The sequence below is a fragment of the Pteropus alecto genome, unplaced genomic scaffold (assembly GCF_000325575.1).
Source record: "Pteropus alecto unplaced genomic scaffold, ASM32557v1 scaffold196, whole genome shotgun sequence".
Classification (NCBI taxonomy): domain Eukaryota; kingdom Metazoa; phylum Chordata; class Mammalia; order Chiroptera; family Pteropodidae; genus Pteropus; species Pteropus alecto.
Genome location: NW_006439717.1, coordinates 4,308,228 through 4,333,727, shown reverse-complemented (window position 1 = coordinate 4,333,727; position 25,500 = coordinate 4,308,228). Strand labels below are relative to the sequence as shown.

Sequence of the window (25,500 nt, the reverse complement as noted above, 5' to 3'; positions counted from 1 at the left end):
TATGAAGAAACAGTATGCTTAGGAGTATGATATAGGGTTGTGTTGTCCCTGCAGTAATGAATCAGAGGCAAGAACACCACAAATATGTCAGAAGCAGGTTAATTTGGAAATGTACAGGATGTTACCTTCGTAGTCACATACATTAATACAAGGTCTTCATGGACAGACTCCACATTTCAGAGATAGATTGAGCACATACAATGAAATAATACATTGGTAATTCACTCTGACACTTCTGGGTTAAAAGATTATTTTCCGCATTCATTTTTATGAGTATCATGGTAATTGAATCAAAATTCAGACTGAAAATATTTATTAGAAAATCACTTTCCCCAGACATTACCACCAACCACAGAAGCTGGCTTGCATTATGTTATATTTGCCAATACTGTAATAAATTTTCAACTACAATGCAATTGTTATTTCTTAATCTAGAAGTATAAGGACATGAAAGGTTTTTGAATATCAGTTTACTCTAGAAATTTCTTTTCTAATATGCCTTTGTCCTTCTGAAAAGATTCCCATAAATGATGCTGACTCAACTAAAAAGAGTACTTTTTAAAGAAACAGCCCTTTTGGTTAGATTTTATAAAAAATAGTTCAGTCCTATGTTACTAATAGCCCCATTAATTATGTCAAGGTTGGTTCATTAGCTATACAGAAGCAATACCTATATGTATATTTTACATATATAACATTCTACCACTTTGGGTATATACTTGGAATCAAGTATAGTTGATCTGAATAGGAAAGAGCCTCCTTATTTGTCTGGTATTAATATCCAATCTTATATTCAGCTACTACTTACGGAACATTTACAATGTGCCAAATTCCTTGATTTAATTTTCACAACCCCATGAAATAGGTATTGTTATCCCCGTTTTATAGATGAGGCAAATTAAGCATGTAATGATTAAATAAATTCATCCAAGGTCACATAATTTTAAGTGGGGGACCTAGGATTCAAAGTCAGATCTATTGAATTCCAAATCTAAACTCTTAAAAATTAAAACAAGTTAAGAAGACCTAATTGATCTAACTAATTGACCTTCTTCATTTGAAATCTTATACTTTATAAAAAGTAAATATGTTACCCTTAACTGTGCCAGACATGTGGCCACACTGTGGATTGGTTACCACAAGGCACTGTTCCATATTCAAGATCTCATACTCTGTGTTTCTTGTGGGTTTCACTCTGGGAACTATCCTTTAAGAAGTCAGAGGTCATGCTATAAGGGTCCCACTTTAAGAAGGATGAGGTTTAACTAACATACATCAATAGAATTTCAGTCATAATGAAGAGACTCATTAGGAATAACAATATTTTGCATACTGTTATATGGAACTGACATTAGATATATTTCCTGTATTCCAAAGGGGAAAAAAGGATGGCCTAGTCACTGACCAAGAATACAGTATTCATTCCATGATAACTTCATTTATGTTTGCCTCCTTGCCTAAAATCCTCTTCCTTCACCCAATTCACCCAAATTCTATCCTTTCTGGAGGATCTAATTCACATTCCACAACTTTCATGAAAATATATCTGACTGAGACAATCCCCATTGAATTTCTTATCCTCAGAACTCCCAGGAATTATTATATTTGCTTCTTTAAATTGCTCTTATTTGTGATTAAACCTTCCCAATAGACTAAGCTCTTTGAGAACAGGATCCATACTTTAATTCTTTTATAACATATGAAGATGATATATAGGCACAATGCTGTGCTACCCCTTTCATTTTCTTAAGAGATAAACCAATAAAATTCAAAACATCATCAATGAAAAAAATATATATATGTGATTTTAGGGTAAATTAATAAAGTAGGAAAAGCAAAATTCCACATATTATGTGGAAAACATCTAAATATCTCATGGATTAAAGAAAAATCACAATGAAAATTATGAAATACTTAGAACTAAATGATTTAGAGAATATTAAACACTGAAATTTGTGGGATATAGCTTAAGTAAAGATTAGACAGAAATTTATAGGTTTAAATGCATTCATTGGAAAAAAAAACCATAGCTTTCAAAATGAGTAGACTCGGGCATCTGTATTTAATAGTGTGATTTTAGGCAAGCTATTGAAAATTGCAATGCCTCATGCTCCTCACTTATGCATTAGGGCTAATAATACCATATGTATAATATTGTTTTGAAAATTCAACTGAATAACATAAGTAAAGCATCCAGAACTATGCCTGACACATTGAAGGAACTCTTTTTTAATATTATCACTTCACTTAAAAAGCCAAAAGAACAAAGTGATAAAGAGATGTTGCCAACATTAAATCAATAGAATTAACATATTTAAAAGAAGAAAAAGACTGTCTGCATGAGGCCTGGAAAATGGAAACCAAATGGAATAGAATTTGATATATTCTTTCTTCCTTATCTGGGAAAGGGGTACACTGACCAAATACACCAGGACCTCAATCTCCTTAGAATCATCTCACTAATTCCTTTACTCTGGTTATCATTAAATTATTCCTACAGTGTTTGTACCAAAAAAGAATGCTGTAACCAGGCAACAGAGAGTAATAATTTTCTTGACTATACTAATGGATGAGACTAGCAGTGAAAATTTTGTGTATAAGAAAATCAAAATAGAAAGAATAGGTAATAGGATAAGAAAATAGAAAGAAGAAATGTGAGCCCATAAAAGAGCAAGAAGGCAAAAAACATTCGGGTAGGCAAAAGAAAAGTCAGAATAATCTGGTTAATATAAGGAAGAGAGGTTTGATTAAGAGGGAAGGGCAACAGTATAAAATGCCAAAAAGACATAAGCAAAGGGACTTAGAGTAGGCATTTGGGAGGTCACTGGTGATTTCCATGTGAGCAAATTCAGAAGAGGAAAGAAAGAAGCCAGTTTATAAGAGATGAATAAGTGGTAAAGAAATGCTGGTGAAGCAGAGTATCAAACCATGCTCTTCATGTATTTCATGATAATTTAGGATGGTAGCTAGAGTGGGGTCCTCCCCATTCCATAAAATTTCAAATGCATAGAAACTCTCTTAACCAATATGATTAGGAGTCATGTGACAGAGAAAGAAAGAAATCACAAAAGGTAATACATAAATATTAAACACTAACTTAAAATATGCAGATAAACATTTACTTGTCAGTCTCTAATGGAGGCCAAGTCTTTTGCTTTAAGTTCCTCAAAGTCTTCCTTTTGTATGTCATACTGATTATGCATTCTATAGGAGTTTCAGCTTTAATTTATTTAAAAGTAGAGTGAGAAATTACAGACACTTGCAAAGCAATCTAAATGAAGAATCACAGGTTTCTATGACTTTTCCCAATATTTTACAGTATTCGTACCCATACCTAATTTGATAACATATTTTAAGTGACTTGACTGAATTCAGTTTTTCTTATATAGTCAACTTATTTTTTTGTGAAACAGCACTCTTTTTTGGGGGGGAAATATCAGCATATCTGGTGGATTGGTTAAATTGTGGTTCATTAAAAGAGCTTCTAGTGTATAGAGAAAATCACTACCTTTCTTCCAGCACATACCATTCCTGTAAAATTCTTTACCCTAAGGGAAAATACATTCAGGCATAATGAAAGGTTGCCAGCTGAAAAGCTCTGTCTTAAAATAAACCTCATAATTGACCACATATCCTATACATAACTGACACGGATCCAATTTTTTCTATTATACAACTCACAGACTACTTTAAATAAGAAAATGTATGTGAAATACTCTGTAAACTATAAAATACTTCACAAAAGCAAGTGCTGACTATTACCAGTGGGAAGAAATTTTATACCACCTGTCATGCATTTTTTTAACCCTTCAGCTTATCCAACAATTATACACTGGTTATACACTGGTGAAAACGCAAACATGTTTTTTGTACTTGTGGAGCTTATAATTTAATGAGGAAAGCAGGCGTTAAGCAAGTAGATATATAAGCCACAGCAAGTGTTATGAAAAAAAAAGTCTGGGATGTTTTGCAAGACCAATGGTAGACCAATATTAAATTGGGTGATCCCAGATAACTCTTTGAAATCAAAAGAACGAGTTACAATCAGTCGAGCAAAAACAGAAGAATTGTTTGAGGTAGAGGAAATCGGGTGTGCAAAGAATCAAATGCAGGAAAGAGCCCCATGTGTCTGAGACCTGAAGACAAGCTATGTGTCCAGAGTGAAGTAGGGCAGAGGGACTGGTATAAGTCTGAAAAGGTAGGCAGAAGCTAGGTCATGCAGGCCCCTTTAGAACACATTAAGACACAATCTATTTTTTTATTACAAGATCAATGGGAAGCCACCAAATGGAATTAAAGATTAAAAAAATATCACTTTGCAGTGTGGAAAACGGGTTGGAGCAGGGCAAAGATGGAAGCAAAGAGAGTATTGAAGAGACTGCTGTAAACATCCAGTGATAGACGTGAAGAGAGACAAATCTATTTTAGAGATAAAACTGATGAACTAGCTAATGTACAGGTTAGGTTATTAGATTAGATGGATGGGGGAGACAGAGAGAGAATGAGAGATATCAAGTATCAAGCCTAGACTTTTGGCTTGAGCAACTGAAGATGTAAAGTTTGACATGGAGAACATTCATGTGAAAATATCAAGAGGGTAGTGATTTAAATGATCGTTTTATTGGTTCAAAGCGAAACCTTTCAAAGACTCAAAGATTTCCAATGACCAAGAGCATAAACCAAGATATGACATCAAATAAGCCTTACAAGTTCAGAAACACATAAGTATAAAACTGAACTACCCCTTCATGAGAAAAAATAAAGTATGTATAGAAATTATATGAATTCTTATGAGACTAACCTTGTCTAGCTGATTTTCAAAACGACTCCAACAGTATTTCTCTCTACCCAGTGCTTGGGGCCTTTAGGTTATACCGTAAACCAACATTTCAAAGACTGGCTTACCCAAAAGTCCTTTGCCAGGTTCCCTCATTTCCTCTACCCGCCTCATTCCTTTGTTTCTTCTAGACTCAGTGACTCTTTGACTCTCACCTCAGAAAATTTTCTTGCTCTATATGAAACATCCTTTCTCATGTACATCCTTAATTTGCAAGTTCTATACATTTGATAACTCTTTAAACATCCTCTCTTTCATATAGTCTTTCTTAACCAATGAAACAGAGGGGGGTTTTAGGCTTATACAATCCTGACCAATGCACAACTCCTTCATCTTCTTGGATGTTCAATAATCACTCATTTCTGTCTCCTGTAATGCCTTTACAGAAGCCACTAATAAACATTAATATATCGTAGGTACCCCTACAAGCTAAATAACCTTGTACGGATTTTAAGATAGGTTACATAAAAGTCATCAATATATTAGTATTTTCTATGATGATTAGCATTGGAACACTACCTGGCAGATGCAAGTAAATCGCACAACATGTAATTTTGAGTGGGAAGAACTGATTAGAGAAAATGCACAGGGAAAATCTATCATACAAATCTTGAGGAGAAAGAGCTAAATCTTGTAGGGAGAGAAAGAAACAAAGGGAAAGAAAAATCAGTAGAGCTATGGAATATTTTACAGATATCCCATATTGAGTTGTAGAGGATTAACAACTCTCTTGTGGGTAAAGCTGACCTCTAGTTTCACCCAAGGACCCTGGTGAAGTGTTTGTTGATGACTCATCTTAGAATGACTCATCCGCAGTATCTCACTTGCTCTACTCATCAGGAGCACTGCTTTTAAGAAACCATAGACTGGCAAGATGGAAGCTCACTCTTCAGGTGGCCCAGCTAAGTAGGCATGAGTTAGAAGAAGTCTAGATCAGTCTGTCCAACAAAAGTGAGAGCATGCATCATTTAATTTTTCTAACACCCCCATTAAAAATTTTAATGAAATTAATTTTAGTAATGTTTTATTCAATCCAGTCTATCCAAAATATTATTTTAACATGTAATCAACATGTGAATTATTGAGATATCTAAAATCTTTTCTCTTCATACTAAGTCTTCAAAATTGGTTACGCATTTTACACTTGACCACATCTCAATTCAGTCAAGCCGTGTTCCAAGTGCTGACTAGCCACAAGTGGCCAGTGGCTACCCTATTGAACAGCACAGCTTGTTTGTATTTTCCTGTCCTTAACACTCTGCATGAGGATCAGGCTTGTCTAGAAGAAAAAGTAGAAGAAAAAGTCTACAGATAGATATGATTGTAAACAATGGTGTAAATAGATAAACCACATACATCTACATATATTTATTTGCTTGACATCCATGAACCCACGCAAAAGAACCCCTTTCAGCTTCATCTTGCCCATCCCATTCCATCCCATCCCTCCCTGACACACATAAATCATCCTGAGCTTAACTGGGCCACTTTCTATTTCCTAATGAGACTTTGAGTTCCTTCATTGCAATTCCTTTTCTTAAAAACCATTTCCTTTCCTTGCTAATCATGACATTTTACTCACTCTTCATTATCACTATATACCCAGCTGCTCAATCTAGAAATACAAGTCATGCCAGACTCCTCCCTTTCTTTCATTATGTAGAACCTATAAATCACAAGTCCTGATGATTTTCTCTCAAAGTGCTTTGAATCTGTCTACTTTTCTCCATTTCCAGGGTTATCACCTGGTCCAGGTCACTGTCATCTATTGCCTGGAAGAGACTTCTAACCGTCCTTCCATTTCCACTCCTACTTCTAACCAAACCATTCTCCAAACAGTCCTTACATGAATGTCTTTAAAACACAAGTTAGATTATGTCTCTCCTCTCCTTAAAACATTCCAGTGGCTTACTATGATACCTAGACCAAAGTCTTCCATGGTTTAAGACTCTGCATGATTTAGCCCTATGCTTTCCCTTTACTCTTACCTCATGCCACCCTCCTCTTTTCTTTGCTCACTATGCTACAAATCCAAGGCCTCTTTGCAGTCCCTCAAGCACGCTAACCTTTTATCCCAGCTCAGGGCCTTTGGATATGCTTGGCAGTCATTATCTTTTCTCTAGTGTATATCTATCTCCCAAATAAAATTGTAAATTCTTCGAGGGCAAAGAATTGGTTTATTACTCAAGGCTAATGCTCTATAAATATGTCTTAATTGCTTCAGAAATACAAAAGGATTAAAAAACAGTTTTCATGACCTTCAAGCTATCATCATCATGATCATCATTTTAATTTATTGGACACTTACTATGTAACTACATGAAGCACTTTTCACTGAGTCTTCACAAATTCACAAAGTAGATGTTGCTATCCCTATTGTAATAATAACGATGAAACTAAGGCTATGGAGTAAATAGCTTACACGTTGTCATGCAGCAATTAAATAATAGAGCTGGGATGTAAACCCTGATCTGTCTGTTTTTTACAAATAATTAGTTATTCTGCCTCCCTGAATTTCCAAAAGCTTTAAATTAAGGATTTAATTTTTCTCTAATTTTGAAAAACAGTCATATTAACAATTCAAAATTTGTAAAGCCAGTACATATGTGATCTGTTTCTACATTCTATATTGTTTGGATAGCTTATGCTCACTTTGCACTGATTCAGTTACTATGTTGGGAATATGGTTGCCTAGCAACAAGCATTATTAGACTGAATACTATTTCAGATTGTATTGTGTTTGCTATAACATAGTTAACATATTATTCATATAGAATTATCTAAGGAACAAGGTGGGTAAATTTAGTGAAATATATTATAAACCAGGAACTGCAATAAAGTATAAATAAGAGTGGATGCTTTTCTGTTCAGAAATGCTTTAGTTTCCAAATACTTCTTTTAGTTATCAAATGTATTTGGAATCCAACATGGTTGGGGGCAACAACAAGGAACTGAGGATGTTAAAACTTTAAAACTGAACCAGTTAAGAACAGTAGGGATGGAGTGAACTATATCTCTTTTATAAAGGCAAAAAAACCTGTTCCACAGATACCAGATCCTATCCAGAATTCTCACAGCTACATTCTCTTGGAATCAGATGTAATTGAGAAGCATATGGCTAGCTCCATACAAAGCTATCACCACTAGTAAAAAGCTAAAACAAAGCACATATCTGAAAAATGGTGACTTTAATACTAACATCTTCATACACAAAAAATAAATTAGTGGGGAAAATGTCTAAGTACACAATACATATCCAAAGCATGAACCAGGAACAATACTAATGGGATCTCAATTTTTTGTCTGCTAAATCACATAGCTTTTCACTCAGCTTATTTATTAAAACATTTACTCTTCTAGGAGTAAGTAATAAAATTCAAGCAAATTTGCTTCACGATAAAAAAGGGATTGGGGCAAAATGAAAGATCGTGAAATGATTCACTTTTGTAAGGCATCAAGTAATACACAGCATCTGACATAAAGTCAATCTCCCTGATGACTTGAGGGACAACCTAAAACCGTGTTGATTAAAAATGCCTCTGTTAGTGTTGATACGTTGTTAAAAAAAAGTAGTGAGGGAAAAAATTATAATGAAGAGGGAAAGGAATAAAAGCAAATCATAAATATGACTAAGGTGATACAGCAGAAAGATCCCAAGATTCAGCATCTGTAAAGCTACTCAGGGCCCTGGTACTTTAAAAAGTGAAAGGCATTGAATCAATTTTTTAATTTTTGGAGTCAAAATTTTAAAAGATTAAAACAGTATTATAGTATAATTCCAATTTAATTTTAAAAGGTACGCATGCATTGCATACGTAGATAAAAGAATAAAAACTATTTCTGAAATATTAACAGCAGTATCTCTAGGAGACAGGATACCAGAAAATTTTAATTTCTTTCCTTTTTCTTTGGACTTTTCTGTATTAATTTACTGGGTGCACCTAGTATAACTGTATCAGAAAAAAAATGATCCATATATATAAAAGAAAACATGTAGCAATACGAAACTAGAAATTTAGGGTTTCATGTAAACATAATATATTTAAATTCACCAATGTCAAGCTTTTAAAAACATTTGTATTTATGTTCTCCTGAATTTCCATAGGGTTTCTATTGATAAACAGCTGAATTCATTTTGGTGGACTGGTTCTATTAGGTGCATAAGGATACAAAGATTTTGCAAAATTAAAAAGAAAATCTTATCTATACTTTTAAAAATGCTTAGAAGACTTTTTAAAAGATTAGAAGCATGGGTAAGATTTTCTACTTGGAACAGTGTTAGTTCACCTGGGAAAGTCTAATCTAATCAGGGAGATGTTTGATAAGATAAGATAAACAAAAAAGGAATACCAGAAGAATGCTTAGGTTGAATGTTCATCCAATTTACACTCACTACTATTACAAAAGAAGATTCAACTATTTTAGACTTTGAACAGAGAGGCCTGTGTGAGGAGATCAACAACCTATTTCCATCCTTCTGTTACTATAATCTTGGAATAATATGTTAAGGTCATTATTTTGCAGTAGAAGAAAAAAGACAGACAAAACAGGCTTGGTTTAGTAAAGAAGAATAAGTATGAGTAAAGGGCTAGAGGGACTGACAGAGAGATGAGCTCGTTGTGTGGCATGTAACTGATTTATATTTTGTATAATACATCTGAGATAAATTCTAGGTAATGTAAATAAGAAATATAAAAGAACCATGACAACCACCTACCAATGCTTATAAGATATATCCTAAAGTTCTCCTCAAATAGAATCAGGCAGGTATGGCAATTATATGTGAAAAGGAGGAAAAGTCTTAATTTAATACAGGCTCAGCTTTCTGGTGAATTATTTGATCTTCTGAAGGTGCTAACAAACTGCACGGACATTCTATACCAGATGAGGTAAAGTTATACATACACACTGTTTCACACTCCCTAATATATTTTTTATTATTTAAACTTCCAATGTGATGTGCTTCGATGCTCTTCATAGCCAATCAACAAATATTTGTTGGATGAATTATGGACCAAAATATTTACTGATACTCATTCACCTCCCAGGAACTGTTCTGGAAATCCAGAGATGAGCAAAGCAGAATGAACAGACAGCTTCCTTGTCTTTGTGATGCTTATGAAAGGGTTTGTGTGTATTCGTTTTTGAAGAAAAAATAGTAGGTGAAATGATTGAGAACCACAAGGGATGGAGAAGAGGCTATTTAGATGGAGTGGACGTGAAAGGAATACTTAAGTTAAAATCTAAAGAATGGGAAACAGCTAACTATGCAAAAGGAAGAAAAGTGTTCCAGGTAAAAGGGATGGAATATAGGAATTCCAGTTTGGCATTTCTTTCAGAAATCAGAAAAGGGCAATAAGACTAAAAATGAGAAGCAAGACAAAGAGTGGACTGAGGCAAGGTAGGAGAGGTAAGGAAGGGCTGAATCAAAGGTTTGTAATGGGAATCACTGGATGATAATAAGAAAGGGCATAATATGGGTCAATTTCTTTTTTTCTTAGCAGTGGTAATTTTTTATCTTAAATGATTGCTCTGGCTGCTGTGCACAGAACAGACTGGAGATTGCAAGAGCAAACATGAAAAACTAATATGATGGTGACAATAATAAGGTGACTTAGACTTGCATAATGGGAGGGAGACAGAGATAAGGGTCTGGACATGAGCTCTTATTTTAAAAACTAAAACAAAGGAGATAGAAATGAATTGGGTGTGGGGAGTAAGTAAGGAATCAGGGTGGCCTGGCTTTAGCAAATGGGTGGTGGCTGAGACACAATGAAGTTAGATTGGGATCGAAATGTTTTCTTATTCTGAATTCCAACTTGCTCCTTAGATAAAATAATCTCTTTTATAGTTGAGTACTAGAATAGAATTTCATATTATCTGGTTAACCATATGTTATCTTATATCCATTGTTATAGGCACTTCAAACATCTAATGCTTTTAAACCTTATAATAGCTTTATAAAGTGGATATAATTTCTCTATTTTACCAAGAGAGAAAGAGCCTCAGGGAAGTAAAGTAACTGGTTGAGTTTTCCAGTTAATAAGTGATAGGTCCCTTCACACAGCTCTCACTTCCTAACTTCTAGCCAATGTTTTTCTCTGCATTTCTTTTTCTCCTCATTTTGCATCTACCTTTATAATTTTATAAAGCAAATGGCCACAGCACGTTGCTTATAACTGTGTTTAGCAATCAATTAATTTTGTCTTTTATTAATTTTAGATACATAACTAAATGAATATGTATCTACCTTCTCTCATAGATTATAAAGCTGACAAGGGTATAGGACATATTTATATTTGTATCATCCAAAGCATCAAGCACGTGTCTTTCAAATAGCAGTTAATAAATATTAAACACATGCGTGCACGCGCGCGCGCGCGCGCACACACACACGCACCAGGCATTGCTGCAAACTTCTTAAATATATATTAACTCATCTAATCATCACATTGAGTGTGAGGTATTATATTTTTTCATCTCTATTTTATAGAAGAAGAAACAGAGTCACTGTGAATTAAGCAACTTTCTGACTGAAGATCACACAGTTAATAAGCTGCACAGCCAGAATTCAATTCAGGTGGTCTGGCTCCAGTATGATTCTTGTGAATAGTACTATACTGTCTACAGAATATAAAGTGCCAAGTTCAACTTAAGGAAAGAAGTCAGAGAAAAACCCGAATGAATGGAATTTAAAAATCACTCTAATCCATGCAGCTATTTTGATTGCTAAGTCAAAATACTACCAGGATACTTAATTTTCTCCTCACTAAGTGGCCCTTCTACTTAAAAGCCCACAAAATTTGAGATGTTACTTAAATTTCTTCAGCTTCAGTTTCTTCACATGTAAAATGGAGATAGATACTAGTTCTGATCTGAAAGGCAATAATAAGATCAGATGAGAAAATGTATATAAAGGGTTATCATTGTGTCCAGCACATAGAAAACACAAATGTTAGCTCTCATTATTAGCACAGTGACTTATGTATAAGTGCTCAATAATTAGTTGTTTAATGGATGTCTGGCTTTATGAGTTCTACTAGAGAAGACAGAAAAAAAGTGCAATAGCATATATTAATTTTAATCATTTAGAAAAAGTTTGAGGCTACTAGAAAACCTAAAGCATAAAAGAAAATGCCAAGGAACAGGTATCAGGAGCCCTACACAATTCTACCTGGGATTGGCTCTGATATATAACCTAATGGACACGAATTTGAGGGTGGGGAGATTCAGAGAGAGTCTAAGTTCACAACTATATGTTTAACTCACATATCTACTCTGGGAACATTTTTGCTTTCCTTAAAATGATGGAAGAGAGTAGCCAAATATTCTTTTCTCTTCTTATTTTAAAAAGGTTCCTCCACTTATAATAACTGAGGACTTAAGCAAGTTACTCAGCCTCTGTAAGACACAGCTTTCTCATCTATGCAGCAAGAATATCTGCACCATGGGGTTATGTTAATTAAATATCTAGCATATGGGAAGCGTTCACAAGATGATAGCTATACATTTCACACAAATGTTGTTGAGCTCTAAGACTTATTCTTGAATTCTATTGATAAAGCTACTTCTAAAAACACAAAAATGCATTGATCATGTGAATGCTTAAGCCAATCACTTGTTTGCTCTCATTCTAATAGAGATAGACTATCAACTTTAATTAATTGATTTAAGAAATATTTATGAAATTCATCAAGTTTTACTCTCGGGAGAGGGGGTGGAAATGAAAAAGACATAAAGCCTGTCTTTACATGATATTTAATTCAATGGGAGAAGACAGATTTGTAAATAACTACAAAGCCAAATAGAACTAAGAGTTGTAGAAACAGATGAAAAAATCTACTGTAAATATCATACTGTGACTAGGAAGGGAATATTAAAAACATTTGAGCCTCATGCCATTAGCTGCTAAATTAACACAAACTTTCTAATGAGACAACTCAAAGAAACTTTATACAGGTGACACCATGTTTCCTGGGCCACAGAAGGTGAGTAGTATTTCATTAAGTAAAGAAAAAGGTAAAGAAAATTATTTGGGTCAGTAAAAACTATATTAGCAAAGATATTCTCAAAGGATAGAATAATAAAATCTTCCATGATGGAATAAGTGGGATCTAAAAAATCAAGTAAAGTGAAGGTTGTAATGTTATAAGGTTAATGAGAAACACTATTTTTAGTTGGTTGCCCAGTTATTGTATGATACATTGTGTGGTTTGAAGGGGAGGGGGCAGGAGCTGTTGCTCCTGGTTTTAGGCAATATAGCTGTTCAGTTTTCTTGGCTCAGTCTAGGGGGAAGTGAGAGAGTTGGCTGCACAGTCACTATGTTTGGATGCAACCCTACTGTGTAGCAGACAGGAAGGCTAGACTCTAAGACCAACACATGCTGAGAACATTGAAGCCTTCCACTAGAAGGCTTCAGGGCATGCTCTCTGTTGAATCCTTACAAAGTTAAATATGCTTTGAATTTAACTGCTAAAGTCTTAGATGATATGAGCCATCTTTCCCTCAAGCCCCTCAAAAGGTAAGACCTTTAGTTCACCAAGTTTGAGAATGGGGGCTAGAACCAATTACTATATATTTGTATTATAGTTTGGTACCTCATCGAGTTTTCCATTACAGTGTGGTACCTTATCAAGTTCTACTATAATAGTTTTACAAAGAAAAAAAAGGCTGTGGTTTGTAGAAGAACACAGTTAGACATGAACTGTAAAGACAGACGCTTCTACTAAGCTGAGTGATTGTTATTCTGTGGTCAATGAGTAGTCACTGAAGTTTCTAGAGAAGAAAATGACTACATTGGATAGGAAGATAAACTGTTGACAAAGTTGAAGTCAAATAAAAAATTACAGACAGTGAGATATTAGAATATCTACCATGTCAGGTAAAAAACAATGAAAGTTTAAACTAAGATAGTGACAGTGAGAATAATAATAATGCCACCTTATATTTTTACAATACTTTGGAAAGTATTCAGTCAACATTCTTTTATGCATAGTCTTATCATAGAACCTCACACCAACCAAGCAGATTAAAGAGTAATAACGATATAGATATTCTCATACTCTCTCTGTCTCTCTCTGTCTCTCTCTCTCTGTCTCTGTCTCTCTCTATCTCTCTCTCTCTTTGTCCAGCATCTCTCTATTTTAAAAATATCATCCATTGTGTGAGGCTAGGTAGGAGGCAGGGGGCCCCTCCAACTATGGAAGCCAAAAGAAGGTAAGACACTTTCTGCCCTAGCCAACGTCCTGCCCCTTAGGAATACATGGTCTGGTTATGTGACATAAAATAAGACAACTACATGCTTCTGCCCAGGAATTCTGAATGTAAGCAGGTAATTGGAAGGCGAAGAGACAGAATTTATTTTTAGTACTGTATGTCCCCATACAGCATCCTGCAGTGACCCCCAGCATTAGGGATGACAACATATTATGATCACCCCATTTGAAAAAAATTGTTACAGCTTCAAAGCTTTCAGAGATGCCTTCATCTCTGCACATTTTCCAGCCCGCTCTTCAAGCTTTATGTGTATTCTTTAAGGCACTTACACCTTTGCAGGACATCCCTTTATGCTTAAGACAGAGCTTTTCCTATCACTTGTAACTTTATTATATACAAATCATATTTTCCCCTTGTTTGCTGACAGGAAACTGAGATTCAGAAAGGCAGAGTTGCCTGAAATTGCAAGAACAGTTGGTGGACAGCTGCACACGGCTTTTGCCACTATGCTCTATTAGTAGATTGTCATTGGACTCATCAGATTCCCATAGAAATGTGGAAAGTTTTACTGCTGAAATAGGGCTAATACCACTAATTGTAATGTATGCGAAGAGAAGCCAAACAAAATAAAAAACATCATTAATATCATCCAAACTAATGTCTATAGCCTCAGGACCAACTGTTCTTGCAGAAGACTGGCAAATAGTAACATCATCTTTCACTGATTAACTCACAGTAAAATCCTGCAAACTGAATCTAGGCATTGTGTTCCCTTAGATGATTACATTCTATGACTATCCTGTCATCTTCTTACAAGCCATTGACTGCCACTCCACTCTGAAAAATATTACATTTGTCAAAGAAGAGACTAGTCTTAAGAAAACAAAACAATATCCAGTATTAAACAGTTTCACTTCCATGGACACTTCCTAGTTTATCCAGAGATTTTATGTGTTCTTTGGTCTAAGTGATTTCTTCTGCTATAAGCTTTGCAATGAGCTAAGTTTTTAGGAGTTTTTAAAATTGGCCAGCTATCTGACACTATACTATAATAGCATATAGAGTCTGCTTGTGACTTTACTATCTAAGGTTATAATTTAATTTCACAAATTAAATTCAAAATTCAAAATTTATTAAAGTGTCTGATGGTTCTTCTGGAGTTTATGTCAATGTGAATTATGAATTTAGTGAGGAGATGACTCATAAAGAAGCGAAACCTTTGACATCATTTCTATATTAAAATCTCCATGGCTTAAGATGTCCATATTTATGATAATTTTAATACTATAAATCATACATTGCAAACTAAAAATACTCCAATTGATGGGTCAGACAAAAAAAGCAATTGAATGAGGCTGACTGGCTATTAGAATTCTGGCACTCGATATTTTCTTACTAGAACTGCTGAGTCTCAGTAACTGAGAGATGAGGAGGTGAACTGGATAGACTCTCTTCTAAGAAGGTTGCAACTATCACCTGCAATTGATAGCTGGGGTGTAGCAATGCAGATCAAGACTTAATAGAGAAATGTAGATTTTCATAATGAAATCTGACTGTTTAAATACTGGATCATTAAAATGCCCCAAAAGCCAAACATATCAATGCCGAGAGACAATCACAATCTACAGGTCACTAATTTGTGACTCAGATATAGTCTTGCTGGCATGGAGCCTTCCTGAATTAAAAGGTCATTCTCAACAACACTGCATTCCAGTCCAAAGATCTATGGAAGCAGTGATCCCCAACAACCCGCCTAAGCTTACAAATGAATTTTTTAATAGTGCTTTCAAAATTATTGTCTGCCAACTTTCTCATGTTATTAAGTTCAGAATCTTTAAAAAACAGGCAGATGAGAAATGTACCATGCCATCATTTGATTTACTATGTTTTAAGTAAACACATAATCTATTTTTGTGTAATTGTGTATGTTTGTGTTTACCAGAAGCAGACTAGGAAAATGTTTTTAAAATAATGAGTGCCTCTAACTTTACACCAAAACCAAATATGAGAAAAGCAACTCAATCATTAAAGTGAGGTATAAATATGAACTGCCCCCTCCTGAACAAAGCATCTCTGTAACTCTCCCCACAAATAGCAGACTTGCTCCAGAATTATTAGAACTGAATTGTTGCTCCTAATAATTAGAAAACAAATGAGAACTGAGAATCATTTTAAAATATAATTTTGGGCAATTCAACAGTGTTAGCTAATAATAGTGTATTAGTTTTTTATTGTTGCCATAACAACTTACTCCAAACTTAATGGCTTGAAACAACACAAATTATCTTATAGTTTCACAGGCCAGAGTCTGACATAGGTCCAGCAGGGTAAAATCATGATGCCCACAGAGCTGCATTCCTTTCTGGAGGCTCTGTCCTCTTGCCTCTTCCAGCTTCTAGAGACTGTTCCTCTAAAGGCCATTTCTGCTCATGGCCCCACTCCATCTTCAAAGCCAGTAATGTTGCCTCTCCCTGACCATTTTTTCATAGTCACGCCTCCCTCTGACAAAAGCTGGAGAAACTTCTAAAGACTCATGTGATTAGATTGAACCCACCTGGATAATCCAGGCTAATCTCCTAATTTCAAGGTCTTTAACCTTAATCAGATATGCAAAGTCCCTTTTGCCAGGTAAGGTGACATATTTACAGGTTCAGGGGAATAGGATGGGGACATCTTTGGAAGGCCATTATTGTTTACCACAAATAGGAATAATAATAACTATACTTATAAGTGCTTGCTATGTTTTAATTGTCATGCTGATTACTTGGCATGCTTCCTCTCATTTAATTCTAGAAACAATATATAAGGTAGGCACTATCGTTCCACTTTAAAGATGAAGAAACTATGGCTAAGAAGTTAAATAAATTGCTCAAGAGCACAGCTAGTGTATAGTAGAAAAGTGATTCAAATCCAAAAAGTCTGAATGAGCTGGTATCCATAAGCTAAAATGCCACAAAATGTTCATAAAGAAGAGAGGGCCAGGGAGATTATGATTTGATTTGGACTAACTAAAGAGAGAGGCTTTTTGGACCTCTTTGCTATTTCCTGTCTTATTTTTGCCGTTTGCTATTGTTGTATTTCATATTTAATGAATATGTATATGCTAACCTATTACATAAAAATGTCTCAGGTGGTGACTTAGCGGTTATGATTTCATTCTAAAAAAAATTCTAAAATCAGTTCATTAGGCCACACTGAAAATTTGCTTTCCAAGAATACCAATGAAATATTCTGTCTTCTTTGGAATGAAATACCATATCACCCCGATTCTAGGTCATCATTGATTTGTAGAAGTATCATTAATTTAATAAATAACTTTCCACCAAAAAGAAAAATAACATAAACCAACAGCAAAATAAAGCATTGATACTTCAATATGCACAACTCAATTAGAATGTGCACAGACTGAAAGAAATGTTTTAGAAACCATAAAATGTGTTTAGAATTCTCTATAGGATTTTCTGACTTTATCTTCTATAATCCCAGTCACACTAAACTTGCTATTATACAGCAATCTATACTTTTGTACCTACTGTTCCTTCTTCCTAAAATGTTTCCTCTCACTTCTTTCTCTTCTGAATTGCCTGTTCAACCTTAAATATCTCAATTTAAATGTCACTTGGTGATGCCTGCCCATATCCAGTCTTAAGCCAGATTACTCACGGCCTCTTCTGGGCTCCCCACAGCTCTCTGCACATTTCTTTGTTACAGAATGTACCACAATGTACTGTCATGATTCAATTCCACTATCTCCATCTATTAAATTGTACAACAGCACTATCATGCACCCATATCAAAGCTCTGATGTAAAGTGAAAGAAATGTGTGACATCTCATGAATTTTTCACAATCACTCATGCACAGCTCTTACACAACACATTTTTACTACTCTCTCTTTACTCTTATTCATCCATCTGGTGCTCTTTATCAACACTTAGCTGAAGTGGGTTAGTTCTAATAACTACACATAATATTCAATGTCTGTAGTAGGCAGCCTTTAAGATGGTCCCCAAAGATCTCTACCTCCTTATATTCCTGCCTTGTGTAATTCCCTTCCTTTAGTGGGCTGGACCTAGTGACTTACTTCTCACCAACATACCACAGCAAAGGTAATAGGATATCACTTCCGTGGTTAGCGTTACAAAAGATGGTGATTTCCACCCCGCTAGCAGGCTCTTTCTTTTATTAGCTTTGATGAACAAGTTGCCATGTTAAAAGGCCTCTATGGAAGGAGCTGAGGACAACTTACAGTTGCCAGTGAGAAACTTCATCTGCCAACAAGCATAGAGATGAGATTGGAAAAAATCCTTCCCCAGTCCTGGAGGTGAACTTGATTGCAGCCTTATGAGAGACCCTGAAGCAAAGGACCCCACTATTCCATCCCCAGATTTCTGACCCACAGACACTGGGAGACAATAAATGTATGTTGTTTTAAGCTGCTAAATTTCGGAGTTATTTGTTATATAGAGCAGTAGATAACTAATACAATGCTATTCTCTTTGATCAAAAAGAAAAACTCTGTTTAAGCAAAAGGAAGCCTCTTATATGGTATCAGAAGTTATATGAAGAAAGTACCAATCACTAAAATAGGTGACAACGGACAGTGAAAGCACAAACCAAGCAGTCAGTGTGGCCCTGCCTTACTCTAGCAGAAGCACACAAAAGAGACGAGGTTCTGGATTTGAGAGAAAAAACTCACCCTCAGAGCCCAAAACCATGAGCTGAATGTGACACCGCAGAGGGGAGGAAAGGAGAGCATTAAGACAAGGCAATGTCATCAGGAGGTTACACACCCACTGCAAGATCAGATCAACAGCAGAACCAGAAGATGAACTCTGTTCCACGCAGTTCCCAAACAGTGAGGAAGCACAAGGAAGGTCAAACTTTCACTCTGGCTAACATGTCAAGGCCAGAAATCAAGGAAGCAAATGAAAGGCTCAGCTTCAATAATCCTGTCCTCCACAGGTGTCTGTTGCTAAGACACCGCTATTATTACACTCCTGGCACGTATAATCCTTTTATTCTATTATGTGAGTTTTCAGCTCTATGCTTTTCGTATAAAAATCTCAAAATAAAACTCAAATAATACAGCCATTTGAGACAAAGGTGAATTAGGGTTTACTGACTAACCAAGTCAAAGCAGGTAAGGCTGGCTAATGAGGCAGAGCCCATCATCTTCAGTGCTCAGGTGAGCTTGCACAGAGGCGAGTTTGCGTGGACACATGCCACTGAGGGCTTTGATGATCAAACCATGGCTGACTGGTGGAGGTCATACATGAATACAATGATTGTGCTGAGATGTTGCATAAAGGCTCTGACAAGCCTAGAAACTGCTACATCAGAGCTGACAGATTCAGATAGCACAGACTCCTTTCCAAGCTTTTCATCTTTAAAAAGGCAATTCGGCTCCATGAGCCTTTGAGCCTGTTTCATTCTGAGCTGGCTGCTAATTGTATGCATGCACATATGTGTTTCAGAAAAGAGATAAGCACATTGCCTTGGCCTCCTCACTAACTGCACAGACACATCTCACTTCTGTTCTCTGAAAGTTTTCTAAACGTGGTCTGAAGTTTTCTAAACATTAACCCTTCCTGGTAATCACAGTTCACATTCTTCTAGAGATGCTTTGTTGATTATGTTTGTTTAAAAATGGCCTTTCATTATTAATTCTTTGAGTCTTGGGGCTAGATATTTTAATTTGCTTTTGCAATCATGTTTATAATTTCAATTCACTCTAATAACTACACAGCGTAATAATACATAGGGAACTACAGGAGATGAATAAACATCTTTTAGCATTAGGGATCATATTTAAAATTTTAAAACCTAAAGTTGTCTGATTTCCATGAACAATAACACAATTTTATCATATTTTGCAATGCTGCCTCCAAAAGAAATAAAAAAATTAAAGTGGTAGTTCATAAAAATACAAAAGTCTTTCCCAATAGTCATGGCAACTAGTAGCCAAATGGCAGGACTAATTGCTGATTGTGATTCTTTAGAAAAGAAATCCACTCGGAAGCAACCGGGCTCCTAAAATTTGCCCTGCTGGAGAAATGACCAGACGCAGTAATTCTTTAGAAGTCATATTCTCTACTCTGGGCGGATTAGTTTCCAGTGTAGGGCCCAGATGCATCTAGCTAGCCCAAACATATCCCAGTCCAACACTCATTCACAATAACAACAGGACCTCCTTGATCCTAGGAAAAATCCTCATATGGAAGTTTTTCCAACTTCCAAAGAAAGTGCTACTCAGTTACACCAAGGTTTCTCTTTCTTCTTTTAAGGCCCTCTTCACAGTACATAATAAGTACAGTTGAATAAGCAATAAGACTTTGAAGTCATTGTTCCAGCAAAGCTATCTATTTTACAAAATACAGTAACTCCGAAAATAACCAAAAAAAGTGCCCAGTTGAAAGGGTCCCAAAGAAGTAAGACATTTCCTCAAGAGAAGAGCTTGTCTAATCATAATAGTAACAACAATTATAGTAGCTAACATTTATTGAAGATTTTTTCTTTGCTAGGCATTTTACTAGAGATAAAGTGCTGAGGCATTTTACAATGAAAACAACCTTGTTTATTTAGGATTTTCTGGTGAAAGCTGATATGCTTATTTTCACTTCCTGTTCTCGTGGCCCCCTAGCTTCTCTGCCATTGTCCACGGTATTCTTACTTCCTTTACTATTTATATACCAATAATCATTTTGGTACACACACAATGAATTATCTGTATTGTTCTGTTATCTGTGATTTTGATAAATCCATCCAGAGCTATTTTTAAATAGCTGATAATAAAGTTAGTTATTGTCCATCCATACAATAAATTACCAGCTTCAACTTAAATTTTTTTTGGAAGAATGCAGAATAAAAAAGAATAATGTGATTGTTGTCTTTCCAAAATATCATCTCTTTAAACACTTTAAGCAAATTATCTTTTCTAGCATTGCTTGATAGACAACTTTGATAGCAAACACACAAGAGGCAGCTATTTCAGAAAAGGGCATGCATGGGTTATAACGGACTTACAACCTTTGCTTCAGCTGCCCAGTAGTAAATCTTTCCCTGTAACCTTTTGTGCATGACAATAGTGTCCAAGACTCCTTAAAATGCTGGGAAACCAAAAGTAAAAAAGAAAAGCAAAGAAAATATCATGATAAAATTCACGACTCTTTCTCCATAATCACCAAACTAAACAAGCCTGACACTCAGGATGGTAGTAAGGGGGAAAAAAAAAAAAATCAGTATTGACATTGCTAGAGAAAAAGAAGTAACTACAACAACGAGATCATAAAATGTAAGCACTAGGAGTATTCAGTGCTATAAACAGTTAAGTATGTTTAGAAGTGAAACTCGGGGAACATCACAAGAGGCTCTTTGTCTAACAACAAGAATCAAGTATCTAGTAGAATTCTTTGTGCTTAGACATTTTATGGCCTTCTCTAATATGAGACATGGACCAAAGCCAGCATCAGAAGGCCTTGAATAACAGAAGCACTTGGGGTCAGTAGAAAGCAAATTGAGCAGGCATCAGGAGAGTATAATTTAAAGGGCTCTAAGAAATCTCCTCTGCCACCTGGGCTGAGGCCTGCAGTTTTAACACTGGAGAATCATTCCCTTAGGTTAAGCTAAGAACAAGTTTTTAATAAGGGAAAGGAGAGGGAAGAACTTAGGAGAGAGTGGGCCTTATTTAGAAGGGAGCCCTTTTTTTATGCCAAAGGCCAATGAAAGGACACTGGGTACCATAAGAAGTGAGAGAAGGCATTACCATATGTGGTCTAAAAGAAAATTGATGGGAAAAAAAAGGGGAAAGTTAAAAAGAAGGTATACAATGAACAATTTTGATGGAATGAACCTAAAGCTGAATTTTTCAACCTTGGCCCTACTGACATTTTGGGTCATACAATTCTTTGTTATGGGGGGAGGGGACAGGCTATCTGATACTGGGTCTCATGTGCAAAATGAAGATTAATGACTCAGTTGGAAAATAGCCAGAGAAAAGCTTCCAGTTGAAAGGGTCCTGGAAAAATAAGACATTTCCTCAAGAAGACAGCTAGTCTAATAATAATATTATAGAATGTTTAGCAGCATTCCTGGCCTCTACCCACCAGCTGTCAGTAGCAACCCCACAGTTGTGATAACCAAAAATGTCTCCTGATATTGTTGGACAACCAGTGCCCTAAAGAATCAATTTTATACCTAAGCTGGGCAAAACTTTTTCTATCTCTGTTACTGGTCCACCTTTCTTATTCTCTTGTTCCTACTCTAAAGAACTAAACAACAGTGGAAAGATTACAAGATCGTCAACATGAAAATAATCAGAACTCCATTTTTCAACTAATAATCAGAGCAGAGAGATGTATCAGAAAGATCTGAAATGAACGCCTTTCATTCAGAATATTTTTATCCTTTGAAAATTCCAAAATTCTTGATTCCATTTTTGTTTCTAGAGATATTTTATTCTTTGTTCATCATACAAGACCAATTCCAAAAAGAGATGTCCAGGAAGACTAAAAAATTTGCCCAATTTAATGAACGCTTATATGAGTGACTCATGAAAGCCATTAGTCTAGATAAGTAATCAAGAAACTTTGCTATGCATAAAAATTGAGTTATTTATTCTACTATCTTGGCTTATATGCATCAAACACTTTTCCTTTCCTTCCTTCCCCTTCCTTTTGTCTTTTCTCTCCTTTCCCTCCATCCTCTCTCTTTCTCCTTCTCTCCCTCTCTCTCTTTTCCTTTCCTTTTAGGTATACCCATGCTTTTCTCTATGAGAACAGGGGAAAATGTGAGGAGAGAAGTTTTGAAGCATTAATTAAGAAAAAATATACACCTTCACTGGAAGGAAAATTATATTAATGAGTTTAGAAGAGTATAAACTGCTGCATCATTTGTGCAAATGGTACCACTGAATCATGAATGTAATTGTATAATAGAGTCAGAGGCCCCGAAAATGTTGATTTATATTTCTTCTACTGATTTCTGATTTAAGATTATTATAAAATCTGTAAAAGAAAAATTGCTTTTGGAGTTCAAGCTAATGAACTGAAACAATCTATAAGAAAGGTAGTTTAATTAATTAACATTACAAATTAAATAATGTATTTCTACATAAAATATGAATCTTTTCCCCTTATTTTTGTTGAGTTGTAAATTAAACAAATGACAACTCTTTTGTTTAAGAGATAAGAACAAGGAGGCTTATCTTCTGGCTCCTTTTTGCCTCTCACTAATCGCATGACCATGAGCAAGGCAATTAATCTCTCTGAGACTCAGTTTCCTCATCTGTGAAAGGTGATTGGATGATATTATTCTTAAGAATTCTTCTATCTCTAAAATTTTATGATAATAGGGAAAATATAATTCATATCATCTGAAACTGTAAGAAAAAACTGTGCAAATCTACCAACTATGGAAGGTAATTACTCTGTAGCATACATAATTTCTATACCAGAGCTACAGGGTTATGAAAGTTAAAAATACTTCTTTTATTCATCAAAGTTCTCAACTATGAAGTGTATTTCTCTTGGATTCTTCTTTAAATTAGAATGTCTATGATTCATTTTTTGATGGGGCGAGCAAGTTTGAGAGTCTGCTGGGTACAATGTTGAGAGTGTCAGCGGTTATGTTATGGCAGGGGGCTCTTCAAAAGGAAAAAGGAGCAAGAATACAGATGCAAAACAAATTCAGCACTCCAAGAGCTCAGCCACAAACATCAAAGAATGGCTCTATAGTGGTGGCTTGACATTTATTCTGGAAAGCCTTCTACTGCAGGTATGAGTGTGTTACTAAAATTCCCAGAAAATAAATCCCAATCTTTATCAGAGAAATAAATCTCTGCTCTGTCTTATGGGAGCTCTTGAAAAGATGCAAACTATGTAAGTCAACTGTAATTGAAAATTTTTTTTAAATAGTTTTAAAAATTTAGAAGAAAAAGAAAGACAAGGTACAGCCTCAACGCCTTGAGCCACAAAGCAAACCCCCATCAGAGGAGTCATTTCCTCAAATTTTTTACACAGATGCTAATATTAAAGTGTGGAGGGAGAGATGCAAAGAGGTAGAATTTAAACATTCATTTCTTTTACAGGAACTCTGCATATGTGCTGACCCTGTACGGTCCAACATGAAAAGTTTTGTCAGAGATCGCCTGACCTGAGACTACAAAATAAAATCCAGTCATATTTCCTAGAAAAGCCAGCTTTTATATACAAATGTAAATTCTCAAACTGGTAGAACTCCTCTTGTAAATAGGAAATTTAAGAGCAGGAAATTCTCTCTTCCTCAAGTAAAAGCAGAGAAATAGAGGTGCTGGTTGGAGACACTGTTGCATCATGAAATACATTCCTTTACCTGCCTGATCTCGAAATTCTTGGCCCCAGTTCCTTAGGCACAAAAATCATGGCCCAAACAGTTTTTCTTAAAATGGTTTTGGCCTTCTTTGGCATCCTTACAAAAGAATACTTAATTTATATCATTGGGTACTTTGGAATCTTAAGGGAAAATTCTCCCAAAGCAGTCGAAAACTAACAGTAATTTGTGGGATTTTATTCAGAAGGAAAATGTATTGAGAGAGGTAGAACCAAAGCAGAAGATTCTCTGTAAGGGATGACAGTTAAACTGTTCTTGGATTTATAGCCAGACAGACAGGCTCAGAATGGAAATGAACCTCTTGAAAATATCCTGCCCTAAAGAAACACTCCTTATTCAACACTAGGCCAAAGTATTCTTACTTAAAATCTCTAACATTTTTAAAGAATATTAGAAAAACAAAAAGAATCCATAAGAAGTACAAAAATATATGAAGCTTTTTAAATCTCTACGACAAAGAATCAGCAGACTCATTGAAAATCGCTGGCACTTTTATTTTTAATGAGCACATTTTGAAACATCACTGTCTGATATGCAGCAGTTTTATGTCAGTCTTTGTACGTGTGTATGTGTGTGTCTGTGTGTGTGTTAACCATTACATTGGAACTAAGACTTACTGATACTATCAATATTACAGAGAACTGTGCATTTATTAAAACTTGTTCTTTTATATTCCTTTTTTGTGTTGAAAATTATATCTGTAGTCCCTCTTCAAAACACTCTGCCACTCAGTGTGATTAAATTTTGTCTAAAGAAAAATGGTACAATTGTTCCCATAATGTGGAAATGTTACAGATGAACTGACAAAGCAAGAATTTTTAAATCTATTGGCAACTCTATATTAAATATACTTTCTACTCTCAGAATATCTTTGGTTATACTCCAACGATTGGGAAGTTACTTATTATTTTTTATTTCCATCATTCTGATTTTTATATAAATACTATATTTGAATTTAGAGAAGAAACTTCTCTTGGCTTTAACTGATAAACAGGTACACAGTATGGTCATTATAATAAAGACTTAGAAGAGGACATACTAATACAAAGGCATAAAGTAACACTTTTATTAGATTCATAG

General features: G+C 35.2%; 1 protein-coding gene across 4 annotated transcripts in view; it reads right to left on the bottom strand.

Annotated features, from left to right (window-relative positions):
• The window catches only part of NELL2 (neural EGFL like 2), a 300,528-nt gene that overhangs the window by 107,061 nt on the left and 167,967 nt on the right, over positions 1 to 25,500 (bottom strand). The gene's annotated exons all lie outside the window — the stretch shown is intronic.